General features: G+C 45.1%; 1 long non-coding RNA gene across 1 annotated transcript; it reads left to right on the forward strand.

Moving 5' to 3' along the window:
- Positions 1 to 882, forward strand: LOC109118304. The gene is made up of 2 exons (XR_002025626.1): positions 1 to 61; positions 783 to 882. It is a non-coding gene; the product is annotated as an uncharacterized LOC109118304 (long non-coding RNA).
- The last annotated feature ends 18,497 nt before the right edge of the window (positions 883 to 19,379 follow it).

Here is a 19,379-nt window from a genome sequence, read left to right on the forward strand (position 1 = left end):
CCCTGTTCTCCACGTGAAATCCAGTCTTTGCTCCCCTACCGTCGGTAGCATTAATGGAGTGGTGAGAGGGGAAATTCTTGCCTTGTTCCTAATCTTAGTGGGAAAGTTCCTAGTTTTTTATCAAGTATGATCTTAGCTATGTTTTGTTAAAAAATAGATGCTCTTCATCAAGTTGAGGAAATTTTTGTTTATTTCTTTACTGTGGAGTTTGTAATCACAAATGGGTGTTGGATTTTGTCAAATGTTTTTCTTGCATTTATTGACATTAAATAACTTCTTTAGCCATTGATGTGATGAATTACATTAACATCATTGTTTATTTCGATATTCAAATTATTCCTGACTTAACCAGAGCCCCCCACCAGCTGTTTGGCTCTCTTGAAACACCAGCACTTCCTTACATTGAAATGTTCCATGTTCATTTTGTTCTTTCTATGTTTCAGCCCTGGAACCAGCTATTTATTTCACAAAAGATCTCTGAATCTTTTTAGTGGTGAATGCGTTTAAAAATCAGGATCTGGGCATTAGGGCAGGTAATGGAGGTGGTGGCTACTCCTAGGTACCTCATTCCATCCTTATTTATTTCACACCAAAGGCTGACCCTCTAGATAAATGCCCTTCTCATTATGCTTGGATTCTGATGCTCTGCTTCCGTCCTCATCCCTGTAGTCCCGGCACACACCCTAGTCATGTTTTGACATCTCTTCCCTGCTGTGTGAAAGATTCTCTATACATGGTTCAAAGCTTTGCTCAGAGTTCCCTGCTCATTTTGCTCCCTCCAGGCCACCGTTATTGGAGCCCTCCACTCCAGCCCTTGCCTGGCCCTGCATCACCTAGTGACTATTGACTGCATTGTTTAGAAAAGGAAAGGAAGAGAAGAAGTACAGGAAGAGGAAGGTGAAACAAGTGAACTTTTCATTGAGGCATAAAATACATACGTGGCTAGGTGATTCACCTGCAGATCAGCGGATTTTTATGCCACCATCTGGATGGTTTACAAACTAAGAAATCATTGGCTGCTGTGTGGAAAAAGCACAGAAACGAGGTAAAACAAAGGAAGAGCCTAAAGGATCTGTGCCTGGATTGGGTGTAGAGCACGAAGGAAGACAGGAATCAAAGATGGCTCCAAAATTTTGAACTGAAATCTGAAGAAGGGAGGATGGGGAGACGCAAAGAAACCCTTCCTCTTCCTGAGATGATCAAGCATCTTTCTGTGGACAGGGTTGACATGAGATGCTGATTCTGCACGTGAGTTTGGAGGCTGAGGAGGCTGCTGGACAGTAGCTCCTGGGAGAGATCCACTTGGAAACGTTTGAGGGTCACTCGTGGCCAGATGGCGTGTAAAGCTGTGAATTGAACAAGATCCTCCAGATGTGAGTGTAGGTAGAGACCAGGTTGAAGAGAGAAGCCTTGGAACATTGGAGGGTTGAGAGAGGAGTCGACAAAGTATCCCGAAGACATCAGTTACCTCAACTGTAAAGTAGGTGTAACACCTTCCTTATTGGATCATAAGGATGAAGGAGTGGATATATATTAAACACTATTGGGTGGTGTTATGGGTGGAATGTGTGTCCCCTCCAAAATTCATGCTGAGATTTAGTGCCACTGTAACGGTTGGTTCTTTAAAGAGGCGATCCTTCTATGAGGACTTCTTTGTTGTGGGGTGGATGGGTGCCATTATAAGAGGAAAATTCTGCCCCTCTTCTCTTGCTCACCTTGTTACTTTTCTCCGTGTCGATGACACAGCAAGGAGATCCTGGTCATATACCAACACCTTGACCATGGACTTCTGAGCCTCCAGAGCTGCGAGCTAACGCATTTGTGCTCAGTATAAATTACACAGTCTGTGATAGGTTCTATAGCAGCACACAATCAATTAAGATAAGTAGTTGATATAACGGTGATCCTTCTGTCCCCTGCCCCCCAAACCTGTTACTTGACTTTTCATTGTCCCTGGACTCTGTGGCCTCTTGCTTGCTAGTCTCTCCCAAATGTCCTCATCTCCGCTTCCCAACACATGCAGTAAAGTGTATCCCTGACCCATCTTTCCTGCGCCCAGCGAAGACTGCAGTGGAAAACCCCCCTCAGTTGACATTGACTTCCCTTCCCCTCCCCTAACTGCCACCCCTTTAAAGAAATACACCTTTATCATTACCTTTGAAGTCTTTTGTATGTCTCCTTTCATTTCTACATTCTAACTTTTCCCCTAGAGGTAGTTTAACCAGATGAATGTGTCTCTAATGAATATTGTATGTTTTGTAATTTTGAAGTTTATAAAAATAGAATCATTGATTCTTCTCTGACTTACTTTTAGTATTCAGCATTTGATTCCTGAGATACATCTGTGGTGCTGTACATAGTTTTAATTCACTTGTTTTTTCTGCCATATGGATACCCTATATTCTACATGCATTTATTTATACCCCCCATTTATTTTATGCATTCTACAGTTGGTCAACTTCCTAATTGTTTCCAGTGTTTGCTGTTACAAAAGTATTGCTATGAACATTTTGTCTGCGTCTTTTGATGTGCGAGTATAGATTTTTGTTTTTCTAGAGTAGATAGTGGGACCTGCTGCTTCAAAGAGAACGCACAGTGGCTGTTCAGCTATGCAATGCAAACTTGCTTTTCAAAAAGCTTGTGCCAATTTGTACTTCAGACAGGGTATTATGTATTCCGTTTAAGATTAGGAACCAAGCAAAGGTTTCTACTCTGATCCTTTTGTTCAGCTGTGCCCTGTTCCACCATCCTTAGCTCTGCTTGCTATGGTCAGACTTTTTAATTTTGCAAATATGACACATCGAAGTTTTAATTTGCATTTCTTGAATTTTACTGGAGTTAGATATCTTTACTTGTTTATCAAGGATTTGTATTTCTTCTTTTGTGAGGGGCTTGCTTTAAGTCTTTTTTTAAAAATTGGATTATTTTTATCTTGTACGTCTTTGTTTTTAGCAATTCCTCATGTTATTTTGACTATGGATGGCAAAGGTCTTTTCTAGCTCATGGTTTGTCCACTCTGTTTATGTATGATGTGTATTGACAAAAGAAGTTATTATTTTAATATAATTAAATTTATCATTCGTTTCCTTTGTGGTAAATTCTTTTATGTCTTGTTTAAGAAGTCCTTCCATGGTCCCAAGGACATAAAAAATTATTCTCCTTTTTTGGCTAAAGAGCTTTCAAAGCCTTTAATCTCTGGGACTGATTTCTGTGTATGGTATAAGGTAAGGATACACCATCACTACTCACTGCCCTATATGCATAACCAAGAAACCCCGTAGCAGCTAATGAAGGTTCCATTTTTTCTTAATGATCCATGATGCCAAAGTTGTTGCAACTCTTTTTTTTTTTCAGTTTTTTGAGACAGGGTCTCACTATGTAATGGAAACTGACCTGGAACTCACTTTGTAGCCCAGACTGATCTCGGACCCACAGGGATCCTCCTGCCTCAGCCTCCCGAGTGCTGGGATTACAGGGGTGTGCCACCACGCCTGGCCGAAACTCTTTTGTCAACCTACATCTAGTTTGATCTGCTTCCGGGCTCTGTATTCAGATCAGTTTTTCTGTCCTCTTGCCAGCACTTTGTTCTAATGCATGACCTTTAAACAACCTTTGATTTATTTAGAGACAAGTCTGCATTTTGTTCTTCTTTTAAAGTATTTTCATGTTTTGCACTTCTGCATATGTTTCACAAAAATAATTCTGCTGGTAGCTTGATTGGAACTGAATTGAACTGAATTCAGTTGAATTTTCGATGAATTGAGGAGAAGCGGATGCATCTGTGTTATTACATCTTTCTATTCACAGTTTCTCCCCACTTCTATAGGTCTTCTTTATTTTCTCTATAAAAAAAACTAGCATCGTTTCTGTTTGATTTAATCTTGGTATTTTATTTTTTGATGTATTACAAATTATATTATGTATTTTAATGTACATTTATTGTGGGTGTTTAGAATACAATTGATTACCATAAATTACAATAACATTTTCTGCATTCAACAATCATACTTAATATTTTTGTCAATTTTAATAATTTATATGTAAATTTGTTCCTTTTTTTTTCTTTTTTGCACAAGCACACCACCTTGGGTTTGCTGGGGGCGGCACAGGGGGTCTGGCCCTGGCAGTCGTGTCCTCCCATGTCTCCATTTCCTGCGTCTCTTTCTGTATTTAATATTAGCATTCTTTTTCTTCTTTTCTAGGTTTTTGCTTCCCATATATTGCGTAAATTCATTGGCCAGGAGTCCAAGAGGGTGATAAATAGAGGGACAATAATGAGAACTTCTCCATCTCGAAATTTAATTTATTTGTTTATTTATTGCAGTGCTAGGGATCAAAACCAGGGTCTCACAAGTGCTAAGCAAGTGCTGCATCTCTGAAGCACATCCCCAATCCCAGCTCATGCGCTTAAAGAAAATGTCTTCATAATTGAATATGATGTTTGATGTAAGACTAATTTATTCCTTCTTTCTCCTTTCAGCAAATTGAAAACTTCCCCTCTTCTAGTTTGCTTTTTTTGTTATCTTTTTTTTTTCTTTCTGGTACCAGGGATCAAACTCAGGACCTTGAGCTCGCCAGGCAGGTGTGGCAGCCCTGAGCTATGTCCCTGGCCCTTGTTATCATGAACGGGTGTTGAATTATACCAAATGATTTTTCTTACTAAAATGATCCTGTTATTTTTCATCTTAAATCTGTAGATGTGGTGAAATATATTAAGTGATTTTCTAATATTAAACCAATTTTGGATTCCTAAAGCAAATACAACTCGGTTGTGATGGATTTATTGCCCTTTTTACTATTGATTGCTAGATTTAGTTTTGTAGTATTTTATTTAGGATTTTTGCCGCTATAGTCATAAGTGAAATTTGCATGTGGTTTTTCTTTCTCATATTGTCCTTAATAGATCAACACTATGTCAAAATAAGTTGGAGAGGTTGTTACTCTGGAATAGTTTGTGTACAGTTGGAAATATTTATTCCCCATAGCCCATGGTTTGTTGATAAAAATCATCTATGTTAATCTTTTCTTTGTGAGAAGGTATTTATGAAGCAAAATTCTTTAATAGTTTTAGGATTAAGCAGTTTCTCTTCTTTCTTGAGTCGGTTTTTGCAATTTATACCCTTTTCTTGAAATTTGTCCAATTCACCTGAGCTTTGAAGTTTCCCTGGTATAAAATTGTTTACGATACCTGCTTCTTATGGTATTTATGATGTCTGCGTATTATGTTTTTAATCTCCATATTTTCGATACTTAGGCCCCTTTTCATTCTTCTTATTTGCACATTCCTTTTTATTTTTTTAAATTTATTGTTATTTATTTATTTATTTATTTATTTATTTATTTATTGGTACCAGGGATTGAACTCGGGTCCTTGCGCTTGCAAGGCAGGCCACTGAACTGCTGAGCTAAATCCCTGGCCCTTGCACATTCCTTTTTATATAAGTTGCCCAAATGGGTCCTTTTTAAATTTTAGCTCTCTCAGCATTAATTTTGCAACAACTTCCTATTTTTAAAACTTTCCAACCTACTAAAAGTTGCAAAAAAGTGCAACAAAGACTTCATCATTTATTTAGATTCACTAAATGTTAACATTTTGCTATATCTAAGCACTTTGGTGGTGCATACTCTCCCTTTTGTTTTTCTTTTTCATTTTGTTTGTTTTTTTAGGGAAAAATACAATTTTAGGGTAAAAAGAAATGATGTTTCTCTGTATAAGTACTGTACAATAATCACACTTGGGAAATTTAATATCAATGCAGTACTATTGTCTAATGCTTAGCCTATATTCAAATGTTCCCATCACCACAATGATGAACAGTGTAGCTGTTTCATCTCTTTTAATCCAGGATTCAGTGAAGCATTGTTCCTTGCATTTAGTTGTCATGTCTCTACTTTCCTTTAATTTGTAATAGTTCACTGGTCTTTTAAAAAAATCTGTTATGACACTGACATTTTGTAAGTGTTTAAAACAGTTACAGAATGTGCCTCTGTAGGCAAAATAATGGCCTTCTAAAGATGCCCATTCCCTAATATGTGGGGTCTGTGAATATGTTTGTTCCTATGACAAAAGAGTTGATGGGTCTTGAGAGGGTGAGAGCGTTCTTGATTAACCACCGAGGGCTCCATCTAATTACACAAGTCCTTAATAGTGGAGAGCCTTTATGGGTTGGGTCAGAGAGAGATGAGATGGAAGAAGGAGAAGGAGAGATTGAAAGCTTGAGAGGGACTCAACCTGCTGTTGTTGGCTTTGAAGATGAAGGCAGAGACTATGAGCCAAGGACCATGAGTGATCTCTTGAGGCTAGAAACAGCCTTAAGTTGACAGCCAACAAGTAAATGGGGAACGACAATGAGCCAAGTTCTGCCAGCAACCTGAAAAAGCGGCCCTTAGAGTTTACACAGAGGAAGACAGCCCTGCCTACAACTTGCTTTCAGACCCATATCAGACTATGGAACAGCAGAGTTGTAAATGTGTGATGTTTTAAGTCATTAAATTTGTGGTAATTTGTTAACAGCAGCAAAAGAAACTAACACGTCCTTAAATTTGGATTTGCTTGTTTCTTCATGATTAAATTCAGTTTTTTGTGGTTTTTTTTTTTTTGGTACCGGGGATTGAACTCGGGTCCTTGCGCTTGCAAGGCAGGCCACCAAACCGCTGAGCTAAATCCCTGGCCCAAATTCAGGTTTATTGATCTCTTCAAATAATCAGCTTTCATTTGATCCTCCTTAATATACATTCTCTATTTCATTAATTTCTAGTGTATGTTGTTTCCTTCATCCTACTTTCTTTGAAGTTACTTAAGTAGATATTTAATGGATTAATTTTTATCTTTCATTCTTGACATTGTAACTATTCAAAACTATGAATTTTCTTCTTGCTGCTGCTATAGATACATCTCACAAGTTTAGATATGAAGTATTTCATTAATATTTGATTCTAAATATTTTCTAATTTCTATTGTGCATGGAGTTTCTCCAGTTACGTTTTTGTTATAGATTTTCTTATTTGCATTGTGCTTACAGAATGTGACTTATGACACCAAATCTTTGAAAGTTTATGAATATCATTTCATGTGTGCTCAAAAGGATGTTTAGTGCAATGTTCTATAAATATACATCAATTTAAACTTATTGTGTCAAAGTTTCTGTACACTTCAACTAATTTTCTTATGTCTATATTATCTATCAATTACTGAGAAAAGTGTGTTAAAATCTCTATGATGGTGGATTTGTCCATTTCTCCTTGTATATCTGTCAGTTTTTTAAATGTTTTCAGGCTATGTTATTACTTGCTTATAGGTTTAAATTATATTTTTCTTGAAAAAGACTATCACTATTTAGTGACCCTAAGGGTCTTTTTATACTAAAGTCTCTTTTTCCCTTTTTTTTTTTTTTTTTTTTTTTCAGTACTGGGGATCCAACTCAGGACCTTGCACTTGAGAGGCAGGCATGGGGCCCCTGAGCTAAATCCCTGGCCCTTGACTCTTATTTTAAAAGATAATTTCTCTAGATACACAATAGTAGTTACACTTTTTTTTTAAACATATCAAAGCCATTATTCCACTGAGCTCTGGCATCTCTTGTCTTGAGAAGTCAGTGCTCCATCTAAATGTCACTGATTTAGAGGCCATCTGTCTTCTCTCCAGCACTGCTTTTGTGAATGTCTTTCTATTTGGTGTTTTACAGTTCACTCAGATGCGTCTAGGTGTTAGTGTTGCCAGGAAAAACACGGTACACAGTTAAATTTGAATTGCAGATTGATAACAAATACATTTTCATATCAGTATGCTCCATCTATTGCATGGGGCTTGGGCTTCATTTATCTCTTAAATCTGTGACTAGGGCGAGGATATAGCTCAGTGGTAGAGCACTTGCCCCCCATGTGTGTATGGTGCTCTGGGTTCAATCCCCAGTATGGCAAAACAAACAAATCAAAACAACACCAAAACCAGCCAACCAACCAACCAAACACCCTGTGACTGTCTTTTTGTTTATGAAATATTTATGAAATTTATGGACCTTGTGTAGAGATATTGGCTGATTCAATGCCGGTATTTCTTCATATCTTGCCTCTGTCCCACTCCTTCTTCCTCTCCTTATTAGGTATATAATCTAATTTTTATATAGTTCTTCATGAATCTTAATATGTCTTTTTCATTTTCTACCTCTATGAGTTCTGATTTTCATTCATTATTCAACTCAACTGCTGAGTTTAAAACTCTATTTTCAGTGCTAAGGATTGAACCTGGGGCTTTGTGCATGGCAACTCCCCAGCCCTACATCGACTATTTTAAATTTTACTCTATGTTTCATTGCTAGTCCTTCTTTTTCTTTGAATCCATGAAGTCATTACAGATGCTTACTCGACACGTATTTCTAATGCCAGTTTTTAAAAAATCATTGACTGTGTTAGAGGTCTTTCGAATTCTATGTCTGATGAGTGTACAATTTGAGGTCTTCGTGGGTCTGACTCTATTACCTGTAGCTTCTGCTGACTCACTCACGAGGCTGCCTACCCTGTGCTTTGCAATTATGACTGTGAGGCCATATGTCAGAGTTTTTACCTTGGGGCAATCTTTGGGACTGGTTGAAGGTGGATTGCTACAGAGGGGATTTGCACCAACTGCGTCTGCCAGGAGCTTGTGGTTGTTACCGACTGGGGACCACTTAAGACTAAATTCTTGGCTTGGTAATTTGCGACCACCCAAGTGGAGTGAATTTAGGTTGCAAACCCTCTTATTAGGGTTGGCTCCAGCCGCATGTTCTAAGGGAGGGTTTCCCCTGTGCTCTTCCTTGCCAAGGTTCGGTCTAAGCAATTTGTAGGCTTGTAGTTTCTGGGGAGCAGAGTGGAGAGTGGTTTTGTTCTAGCTCACCTTGCCACCAGCATGTGACTTTGGGGGTCTTGGTTTTCTGCAGAGGGGTTTCCTGTTAGAGTCCTCACCCTGGGTGGGCCCTGGGCTGTCTCCAGACTCCATTCCATGCAGCTTCAGAGAACCAGGGGCATCTCTTGAGTTCCGGTCTTCACGGAGTGTTTGCTTCTCAATGTGCCTTTTGTTCCTGGGAGTAAATTGGTGGAATTAAAGTTTTTGTTGTTTTTTTTAAAGCTGGTATATTTGGTCATTTTTTTGTTGGTAGGCCTAAAGAGTATTTAGTGCAGCATCCTACTGAAAACACTGTCGCCCCTTCCCCAGTGCTAGCAATTATTTAACAAAAATCTGTGAAATCAGCTTCTAGGTATTTTTCTCTTCTTAGCTTGTTTTTGCATATATAAACGGGATACTGTAAGATATAATCATAGCACTGAATCTTCATTTTGGACTTCAGCCATTCCCTTGTTCACTTTTATTGAGATCTTGGTAAAGGCTGAGCTTTTTCTTAGGTCCTGGGATTCAGGTTGGCCAAGATAGACTGTTGCCCACCCTGCCCTCTTCAGGCTACAGTGTGGGGACTTGCAGTGCTCTCTGACCTTGGGGTTCCCAGAATACTTTTCCCATAGCTTCCTGAGGATTAGGTCTGGGCCCCTGGCATTCCCATGTTTCTCACAGCCCCCAGAGCAATGCCAGGTAAGTGCACCCATAAAAGAAAATCCAGCTCTTTATACTGAAAAGCCGTTTAAAAATAAGCAGCTTCCCAACACTATATATAATATAAAAACATTTTATAGTATAGCAAATACACATAGAGTAGCATTTCTGTGGGTTTTAACATTCATGATAAGCTGGGCCTGTAAGCACACACCTGTAATCCCAGCACTTGGGAGGATGAGGCAGGAAGATTGCCATGAGTTCAAGACCAGCCTGAGCTACATAGCAAGATCCTGTCTCAACCCTCCCCCGCAAAAAAAACCCCACAACATTAATGGTGGAAGTTCCTAAGTGTTAGGAAAGTGTAATGATGATAACCATCACCCCTCCCTCTCCCCCATAGCCCAATCACCCCAGGAGCAGTATTGATGTTGCTTTGGAGGTTTTATCCCAGACTTTTTTCTGCCTGTGACAGTAATCGCTGCACAATTGGCTTCTCTGTGCCAATCGTTCAGGAGTTTGGGAGGCTCTTCTCATACCTTTAAATATTCTCGGAGAACATGATATCACGGTGTGTTTCGAAACGATGAAGTTCTGAGCAGAGAAGAACTGAGCTGTACAAGAATCCAAGCTCCTGTCGTAGGCTGTGGGGTTCTCAGGGTTTGGGCGTGGACTACTCCATCTCCCCTGCGGCTGTCACTCAGGGAGCACCCGCTGTGTTCCCAGTGCCCATGCCGCGCCTCACCTACTTCTCTCACGGCTCTGTGAGGGGGTTGGGCAGGGACAGGACCTCAGGCAGCCTCAGAGGCATAGCCAGCCATGGCAGGAGAAGCCATCCCCAGGCTTCCCGTAGGTTGTGTTTACATGGCAGCCTGCAGGGGCGCTTGCTGCTGAACAGGCAAAGCGAAGGACGTAGGCAGAGCTGAGGCAGTGGCCTGTGGTCGGGCTGCTGCTGTGATGCAGCCAGCCCTCTGGGAGGAGGAACTGGACCTTCCCTCAGTTTGGTACTTGGCTTCTCCCACGTTGAACTCCTGGGCCCCACCTGCCTCCCTGCTCTGGTTTCAGAAGCTGCCTGGGACGCTGCATCACACATTAGCTGTGAAGACGACTGGCTCTGGATCATAGGTTCACAGCTCTCTGCTCCAGGTGGCAAAGGAACCCGTCTGGTGGCCAGAGCCCAGGGAAGAGGAAGCAGTGATTCATTAGCACGGAGAAGACGGCAATTAGTGGGCTAATGAAGAGGAGAGAAGGGAAAAGAACCCCACACTACCCACTTACACACATGCAGTCCCTTTGAGAACCCAGGGATACACTTGCTTCCCAGTAATCTGCCACCGTTGTTCATGCTGCAGGCTTCCGGCCCGGGCAAGCAGGGCTCCTGTCTGTGTGCTCTGTGCTCCATTTATCACCCTCAAAAGCAGATTGAGAACACTTGATGGGGGTGATTGCGGCAGCCAATGCCAATTCATGCATTGCGTTCCTTTCCACCCACATGCCGGAAAGCTTCCTGGTCCTTATGGGAACCATTGTTGCCCAGATGTCACAGGGGGCTGCCCAGCTGGGCCTCGCTGTGGAAGGCGGAGCCAGCCAGAGCCGACCGTGACCCGCTGGGGGCCCATTTGGCCTGCACCTCTGCTGCATTGCATCTTGTGGCTGACGGCCCTGGATCATGACCGAGAGCTGCCACCTCCCTGCCACCTCTCCAGCGTGCTGATTCTGTCGTCCGGGTTTCTTCTCCCTTTGAGGGTATAGGGTGGGGGGAGTAGTTCCAGCTTGAATCCATGAGATGTTTGGATTTTGATGTATTTGCACATAAAATGTTGAAGGTTTAGGCAAAAGAACTTGCGAAATAATTTAAATGTGTGGTTTTCAACTCTTGGGGAGACTTCCAAAAGGTACCACAGCCAAGCCCCACCTCAGACCTACTGATTTGGTCTCCCAACCTGGGTGAGTGTTGTGAAAATGGCTCTCAGTGGCTTTTTTTTTTAATAAATCAAAAATTTTAATTTTGGGATAATTGTAGATTCCTGTGCAGTCGTCAGAAGCGATGAAGAGAGCTTATGTCCCCTTTAACCTGGTTTTCTCCTCTGGTTACATCTTCTACAACTATAGTGCAGCATCGTAACTAGGGTACGGACAATCCGGGCAAGGTGCAGAGCAGTCACGAAGACACACAGGCCGCCCCGATTATCTCCTGCTCCCCATTCCCTCTTTAACCCCTGGCAACCAGGGGTCCATCTCCATTTCTATTTCTAGTCTTGTTACTGCAAGAATAGTATATAAATGGAAACATACACCGTTCTAATTATTTTGCAGTGCTGGGAACTGAACCCAAGGTGGGCCTCCTGCATGCAAGGCAACTGCTCTGTCCTCGAACTACATCCCTGGTCCTGAAGCATGCAGTATTTGAACTTTTGAGATTGACTTGTTGCACTGACCCTACAAGTAATTCTCTGGAGATTAAATCAGGCTATTGTGTGTTTCAGCAGTTCGCTCCTTGTAGTTTCTAAGTTGTATTCCGCTGTATGGATATACCACAGATTTTTAAACCATTTATCCATGGATAGACATCTGCATGGTTTCCAGTTTTTGTCTATTACAAATGAAACAGCTGTAATTATCTTTTACAATCTTTTTTTGTGTGAATGTACATTTTCACTTCTGTGGGATAAATGCCCAGGAATGTATTATTGAGTCGTATGGTAGTCCTATGTTTAGTTCCTTTTATTGATTTGTTGTTATTGTTGTTGTTGGTTTTTTGAGACAGGGTCTCACTAAGTAGTTGAGACTGACCTGAAACTCACTATATAGCCCAGACTGGTCTCAAACTCACAGCAATCCTCCTGCCTCAGCCTCCTGAGTGCTGGGATTAAAGGTATGTGCCACCACGCTCGGCTTTTGTTTTGTTTTTAAAGACAGGGTCTCACTATATATCACAGGCTGGCCTTGATCTTACTATGTAGCCCAGACTGGCCTTGAACTCGTGGTGATCCTCTTGCCTCAGCCTCCCAAAGTGCCAGGCCATGTTTAGTTCTTAACAAAACCACAACAGCTTCACCAATTTACCTTCCCACCAGCAGTGTCTGAATGATCCTGTTTCTCTGTATCCTCTGTATCCACATCTCTTGCCACTAGTTTTGATGTCAACCATTCTGATAGGTGCTTGGCAACATTTCATTATGGTTACGATTTGTCTCTATCTTTTCAGATACCAGTTTTTATAGGCTGTACAGCACAGTAGTTTAGATGCTTTTTGGAAAGTATATAATCTTAATTTATATCAAGATTAAGATGTTGGATTTCAAGACAAATTTCCCTCATTATGGTTTAGGGGTATTAGGTAATTTTTTTCAGGTGTAATTTGCACTTGTGTGTCCTCTCGGGTGAAGTCCCAGGCAGAGTCTGTGGGTGGTGCTGCTCTTACCCCAGGCTTGGTCAGCCCATTTGACTTGGTTCCTTTCCCACAGTGAGGGCCGGGCTTTCTGCTTGGCCTGCTTAGGTCAGACTGCTGCCTTGGGATCCAACCCTCTGCCCATTAACACAGCTCTTCCTATTACTGGCAACCTCTCTCGTGACTTAAGCTGTCCAGTGAGCATAACGGTTGTGTCCATCAACATGCACATGGCTGACGCTGGTGCCCCTGGATACGGGGACCCAGACCTCTGAGGAGGAAGTGCTGGCTGGCTACTGCGGAGCCTGGGGGCCAGGTGGTGGGACGGATCTGCACTGTGATGGTTGGACAAACTGCGAACGGGACTTACCCCTGCTGCTGCCAGGGGTGAAGGAGACAGAATTTAACAAAAGGAACTGTGAACTTGGGGTCGAGTTGTTGACTGAGTCACCAGAAGGGTCAAAAAGAGAAGGCTGAGGAGTCACAGAGCAGGGGGGACAGAAGAGAGGTGGGAATGGTTGAAACGTAGAAATTTTGAGGCTTTCCCGAGGAGCCAGAACACAGAGGGGCTGGTGTTTGGGGGCTCAGAGAGAGGCCCTGTGGGTGCAGGCCCCACGCCTTCCAGCGAGGGGTATGATGGAGGCCATGCTGGGCTCTATGTGGAGCATGATGGGGGAAAGCCGCTCACCTCATTGCAGCCAGGAACAAGAGCGGCACAGGGGAAGAGCCAGAGAGGAAGGGGCCGGGACCAGGTACAGTCCCCGGGGCCACACTGCCGCGAGCCGGCCAGGCCCATCCCAAATCGGCTTCACTAATCTGCTGGGCATCTCTCAGGCCAGTCAAGCTGACAGCCATGATTAACCACCACACAGGAGGAAAACGGGGAGGAGCTTGCAACTCGCAAATCTCCCCAAGAGGAGGAGGCCAGCCCAGAGGGGTGAGCAAGGCCGAGGTTAGGCACAGAAGGGGAGGTCGGGGTGAGGGACAAGGGCTCGGTGGCAGTGACACAGTAACTAAGTCTCTGGGCTCTGGAATCTCAGGTTGGAAGATTGAGTTCCACCTCAGAGCCCCAAATTTGTAGGTCTGGGTAGGACCTAGGGAACCATCTAACAAACACCTCAGGGAGCTTCCCTGGAGGCTGTTTTATGGAGCAGTTTTGGGGAACCTCAACTCAATTTTGTGAAAGGCACTAATTATCTCATCATTTCGCTGTCCCTGCCTGGCATGTTGTTAGGGACACACTGCGTGTATTAACAGCAGGCGATATTTGTTAAGCACTACTTGTTGGAAACTGTTCTAAAGGCACACACGCACACACACACACGCACAAGCACACACACACTCCGTATCCCTCTGAACATGAGTGTGTGAGTGCACACTCCCTCCCGTGCCCCATCAGTGCTGCCGTTCACATCTCCATTTTACACCTGAGGCCCCTGAGCTATCACAAGGACTGCTGCAGGGGTGCCGACACCCTGAGGTCATCAGTGTGGAGTCAGGAGTCAGGAGAGGAGGACACACACCTAGGGCGATAGTCTGCTTGCTGCTGGCTCTGCCCCTGTCCTTGTGACTTCTGCTTTCTGATGTGAGGCCCGTGGCAGCCAAAGCCCAACAGCACCTTCAGACCCAGGGGCTTAAGCCCCCTGCGGGTCAGCAGCCATTCTTCCTGCCTTCTGTCCACGGAGAGTTCTGTGTCCCCAGTACTCTGCTGGGCTCCAGCTCAGTGACGGGGGTTGCTACAAGTGTCCTTCGCGCCCATCTGGGTTTGAGATATGAGAAGAGGTACTGAGCTGACTTGGAACAGGTGTGGGTTAGAGTTAGACATGAGGGGTTTTCTGGGGTTTCAGCAAGAGAGGCTGGCACTGCCGCTGCCGGGACACTGGAGACTGGCCAGGCCCACACTCAAATTAAGGCTCCAGAAGCTACTCAGCCTCGCTGATCTCTGTTTCCTTATACCTGAGAAGGGCTAATGCCGGCAGCTCCTGCCCTTAGTGAAGCGGGCAGCACTTCAGACTCACTTCATTAAGATCTGATTGCTATTTAAAGGTCTTTAAGGGCTCATCAGATACCCACTTCTCATTATTTTCAGCCTCAGAAATGGAAACAGGGAGCCATGCTCTGAGAGTTTATTGCTGACCCATTTTATCTGCCAAGTATGTATAAAGTGTCCACTGCTCCATGGCCAGTCTGGGGATGCAGCCGAGACAAGATGGCCGAGCAGGGTGCGGCTTCGACACACCCTGAGCTGGAGTGGGACACAGGCAACACCCCAGCCCCTGTTGGGGTGGTCAGTGGCTTCTAGCATGAAGTTCAGACCACCCGGAAATGCGGGAATTACTAACAGGATGGGGTGGGAATGTTGAGGGAATGGTGTTCCGGATGCAGGAAATAGCAGCTGTAAGGGAGGGAGAGAATGGTGAATCCCAAGCCCAGAGAGCTGTTCTGTGCCACATGCATGGTGGGAGGGACCAGTAGCCAGGCTGGGACCTGGAGAGGCCCAGGCTTCGGACCTCACCTAGCTGCGCGGGGATCCAGAGCTCTTTCCCACTCTCAGCTCCTGGGATAGAAAGAAATCCTGGCTTCCTTCGTGTGCACTTAAGTAATTCTGGTCTTTAGCACTATTTTCCCTGGACAGCATTTCTGTTCCAATTATCCTTGGCATCCTTCGTCCTGCCCATCCCCATTATTTAATTTTAAACTGTTCATCTAATTAGCATCTGTCGGGAATAGCTTTGGTGTGGCTTTGCCTGGAAGGCCTGGGTCGCCCTGGGTGACATCTTGGACTTCTTTCCCGTGCCAAGGCTCCGCCATGGGCTTCCCACGTTTATTTTGGCCCAAGAATGTTCCGAAGCAGAATCAGAGGCCAGGAATTTGGGAGCCTGTGCTGTCCCTGGGGCTGGTTGTCCCTGGCAGTGGAGCCAAGCGCTCCATGTCACCAGCCTTCTCTGTCCTGAACGGGGCCCAGCTCTGGGTGCTCCCCAGCTTAGGGCACAGGGAGGGGGCGCATGGGTATGGGATGCTAGTCTCTTCCTCAGATTCGGAGGCTCCTCTCTCTCTGCCGGTCTTTCTTTTCTAATGCTCCTTTGTGTTTTTGTGTCAATAAGGGTGATGGCAGGAGCCAGCGGATTCTCCCTGTCACCTGGCTCCTTGTGTGTCCTCCTGCCATGATAAGCTGCTGTGATCTTCTCTGAGCACCCAACCGGACCTTTTGTTTCCAAACTCTGCAGCACTGTTGGGTAAAAAGGGCCCAGAGGGCAGAAGCCTCACACTTCCTGATCCCAGCGAATGCTTAGAAAATCTGCTGGGATCGTCATTTGCATTTTATAGACTCTGAAACTGCTGCTTAGGGATGATAGGATTTACCCAAAGTCCCAGGTGGTCTCCTACGGTATCTCCTGTAGGATGTGCAAGGACGAAGAGATCACAAATGATGCGCATGCTTTGGGAACCCTACGGGGAAAGCCTAACAGAAGGGACACAGAAGACTGGAAGTGCAGTTCCAGATCTTGAGTCTCTGGAGTTGAAGTGGGCACAGCGCACTATGGATAGATATTAGCTGAGGATGAGTGAGTAGCCGGAAGAAGCACAGGTGTGGATTAGAGTTAGACATGAGGGGTTTCAGCAAGAGAGTCTGGAACTGCCGCTGCCGGGACACTGGAGACCGGCCAGGCCCACACTCAAATTAAGGCTCCAGAAGCTACTCAGCCTCTCCGATCTCTGTTTCCTTATACCTGAGAAGGACTAATGCCGGCAGCTCCTGCCCTTAGTGAAGCGGGCAGAGCTTCAGACTCACTTCATTAAGATCTGATTACTATTTAAAGGTCCTTAAGGGCTCATTAGATACCCACTTCTCATTATTTTCAGCCTCAGAATTGGAAACAGGGAGCCATGCTCTGAGAGTTTATTGCTGACCCCTCTTTTATCTGCCAAGTATGTATAAAGTGTCCACTGCTCCATGGCCAGTCTGGGGATGCAGCCGAGACAAGATGGCCGAGCAGGGTGTGGCTTCGACACACCCTGAGCTGGAGTGGGACACAGAGCCGCCTGATAGGTTGCACCCTGTGGTTGTTTTGCTGCAAGCTGTTGAGTTTGCCAGGCTGTGACGTCATCTGGAATGTCGCAGCAGGAGTCTTCTTTGCAAGCTAATGCAAGGCTTGGACTTACTCCATTTTAGTTAGGCTAATGGTGTTGGTAAGAAACATTTTCTGGGAATCAGATACTTGGATACGTTCTTCTTTTTAGGATCTTGGGAAAGGTGAGGTAAGGGATTAAAAAGCCACTGGAAAAACACTGCTGTTGGTGGCTCAGCCCACCCCCGGCTGTGAGCCCCGTCCTTGGTCAGGAAGGCCAGGGATGGTGACTTGGAGATACCAGAATGAAGCTCTGTTAAGTGAAGAGGACCACTGAGACCGAGGCAGTTTTCTGACCACAGTTCTCTTGGAGAACATGGTGGCTCCTTCTTAAGACCCACCAGTGGGCAGAGACACATCCAGCCGCTGCTCGGGGTCTGCCCAGGGTAGGGAGCTGCCTGGGCTCCATAGCTCCTTCCTCTGCAGAAGCAGGGCTAGCAGAGGCTCTGGGAGGGTCTGGGGGACAGTGTTCTGGAGGAGGGGTTCCCAAAGTTATCTTACTTGTCAGTGGGTCAAGGGCCTGCCTGACCTTCAGGGTAGAGGAATGCTGGGGACGGGAGGAGGGACTTTGGGCTTTGTGATCCTGGCTGGGCCTCAGAGTTCTTCTCCTTGAGCCTTGGGCTTTGAGGAAGACGATCAACTTTGATCATGAGCCTGGCCAAAAGCCATTCACTGTACCTGGTGCACAAAAGAGAATTAAATCACTGCTGGGAGTCCTCACGGCACCGGCAACTTGGGGACAGTGTGAGACAGCGGGAATCGGGCCTGTTTGAATGGGGCCTGGAGGCTGGGGGACCAGTGAGGCTTGGCAAAGGCTTTTCAGGGATGAGATCAGGAAGGGTGGGCAGAAGCCATGATCCCCAAACCACCTTCCTCTTCAGATTCTCAGGGCAATGTTACCTTTATGTCCTCAGTAACTGGGGCGTGAAGTGAAACCCCGGCCCCCAGATCAGAGGTGTGTGGAAGGAGCTCAGTGCCAGGCAGGAGACTGATCTCTTCCACCCCAGGGAACCAGAGGGCTGCAGTCACCAGAGCTGACCCTGCAGCATCCTGCTGTCCTTGTGGGGCTTGAATCCCCTTTAGCAACAGAATTTAATGTTATTTTGCCTGGTGTCCCACTTCAGAGATTCAGCGGGTGTGGGGAGGCCATGAGATCATGGTCCCAAGCAGGGTCCCCAGTCTCTCCAGGCCTGTGGGACTCAAACCTGGCTGTGTCTCAAAAATCACTCCAGGAGTTTTGAAGACTATAGATTCTAGGACCCTTGGCAGACTGGAAAAGCTGGCTCTAGTGAGGGCCTGGGCTCTGCAGCCAGGTAACTCTGAGGAGGCTCACAGGGTCTGTGTTTGGGGGTCCACTTTCTGAGCCATTCAGTCCATTTGTAGCATTTGGCCTGAATTTCCCCACCACATCTGTGTCCTGATTTGGGCCGATGGGGTGCCGCTGTAGGAAACCTGAGCACCCCCTCCTCACACTGCTGTTGCTCCCCATTACTGTGTCTCAGCAGCTCCACCCCCTAGGAAGTGGCTCCCTGAGACCTTCCCCAACTCTCCTCCAAAGAAGGAGCCATTTGTCATCTCCATGTCCTTGTCCCAGTGGGAAGAGACCAGGACACGGGTAAGTGCAATTGTGAAAGCCATTTCTCTGAGATCAGGACCATACAAGACAATTGGTCGACATTTAAATTATTCTAATGAGTTGAGTTCCACTTCAAAGGGGGTTAATTTAATAAGAGGAAGAGCTGGGGCTCAGAGGGATTCTAATTAGATTTCTTTCCACACCCGCCTAACTGTATTTTTTTTTTCTTTTTCTGAAGAGCAGCCAGGTCTGCTAGATCGTGTTGTGTTTGGGTCCAGCTTGAAGAAAGCTGAAAGCCAGGCCTGCGAGGGGAAGGTCATCCATCTGACTGAGCCTGACAGCCCGGATCTCACTCCCAGCAGGAGAGCAGCCGGGCCACCTCTCAAGTCAACAAGAGGCTTGGGGTGGCCTCAGGCTTCCTGTGCCCACTTGAGATGGGTGGAGCGGGATAGAAAACAAACTAAGGAGGTTTGGAGCCAAACTGCCTGCCTTAGAGTCCTAGCCCTCTCTTCCTGGCTACGTGATCCTGAGAAGGCGGCATTACCTTTCTGTGCTCAGTTTCCTCATCTGTGAAATGGGGAAATGATAGAACCCACCGTCGGGAATGTTCTAAGTGCTAAGACGCAGGCAGTGGCTCGAACAGTACCCTGCGCAGAGTACTACTACTGTTATTATAGTCATTGTTGTTGATCTCTAAAGTGAGGCAATCACAAGATGGGAATAGCTTTCCAAGGTCAGTGCTCACAAACTGGTTGGATT

This window comes from Fukomys damarensis, unplaced genomic scaffold (assembly GCF_012274545.1).
Source record: "Fukomys damarensis isolate Sample0158 unplaced genomic scaffold, DMR_v1.0_HiC HiC_scaffold_23, whole genome shotgun sequence".
Taxonomy (NCBI): domain Eukaryota; kingdom Metazoa; phylum Chordata; class Mammalia; order Rodentia; family Bathyergidae; genus Fukomys; species Fukomys damarensis.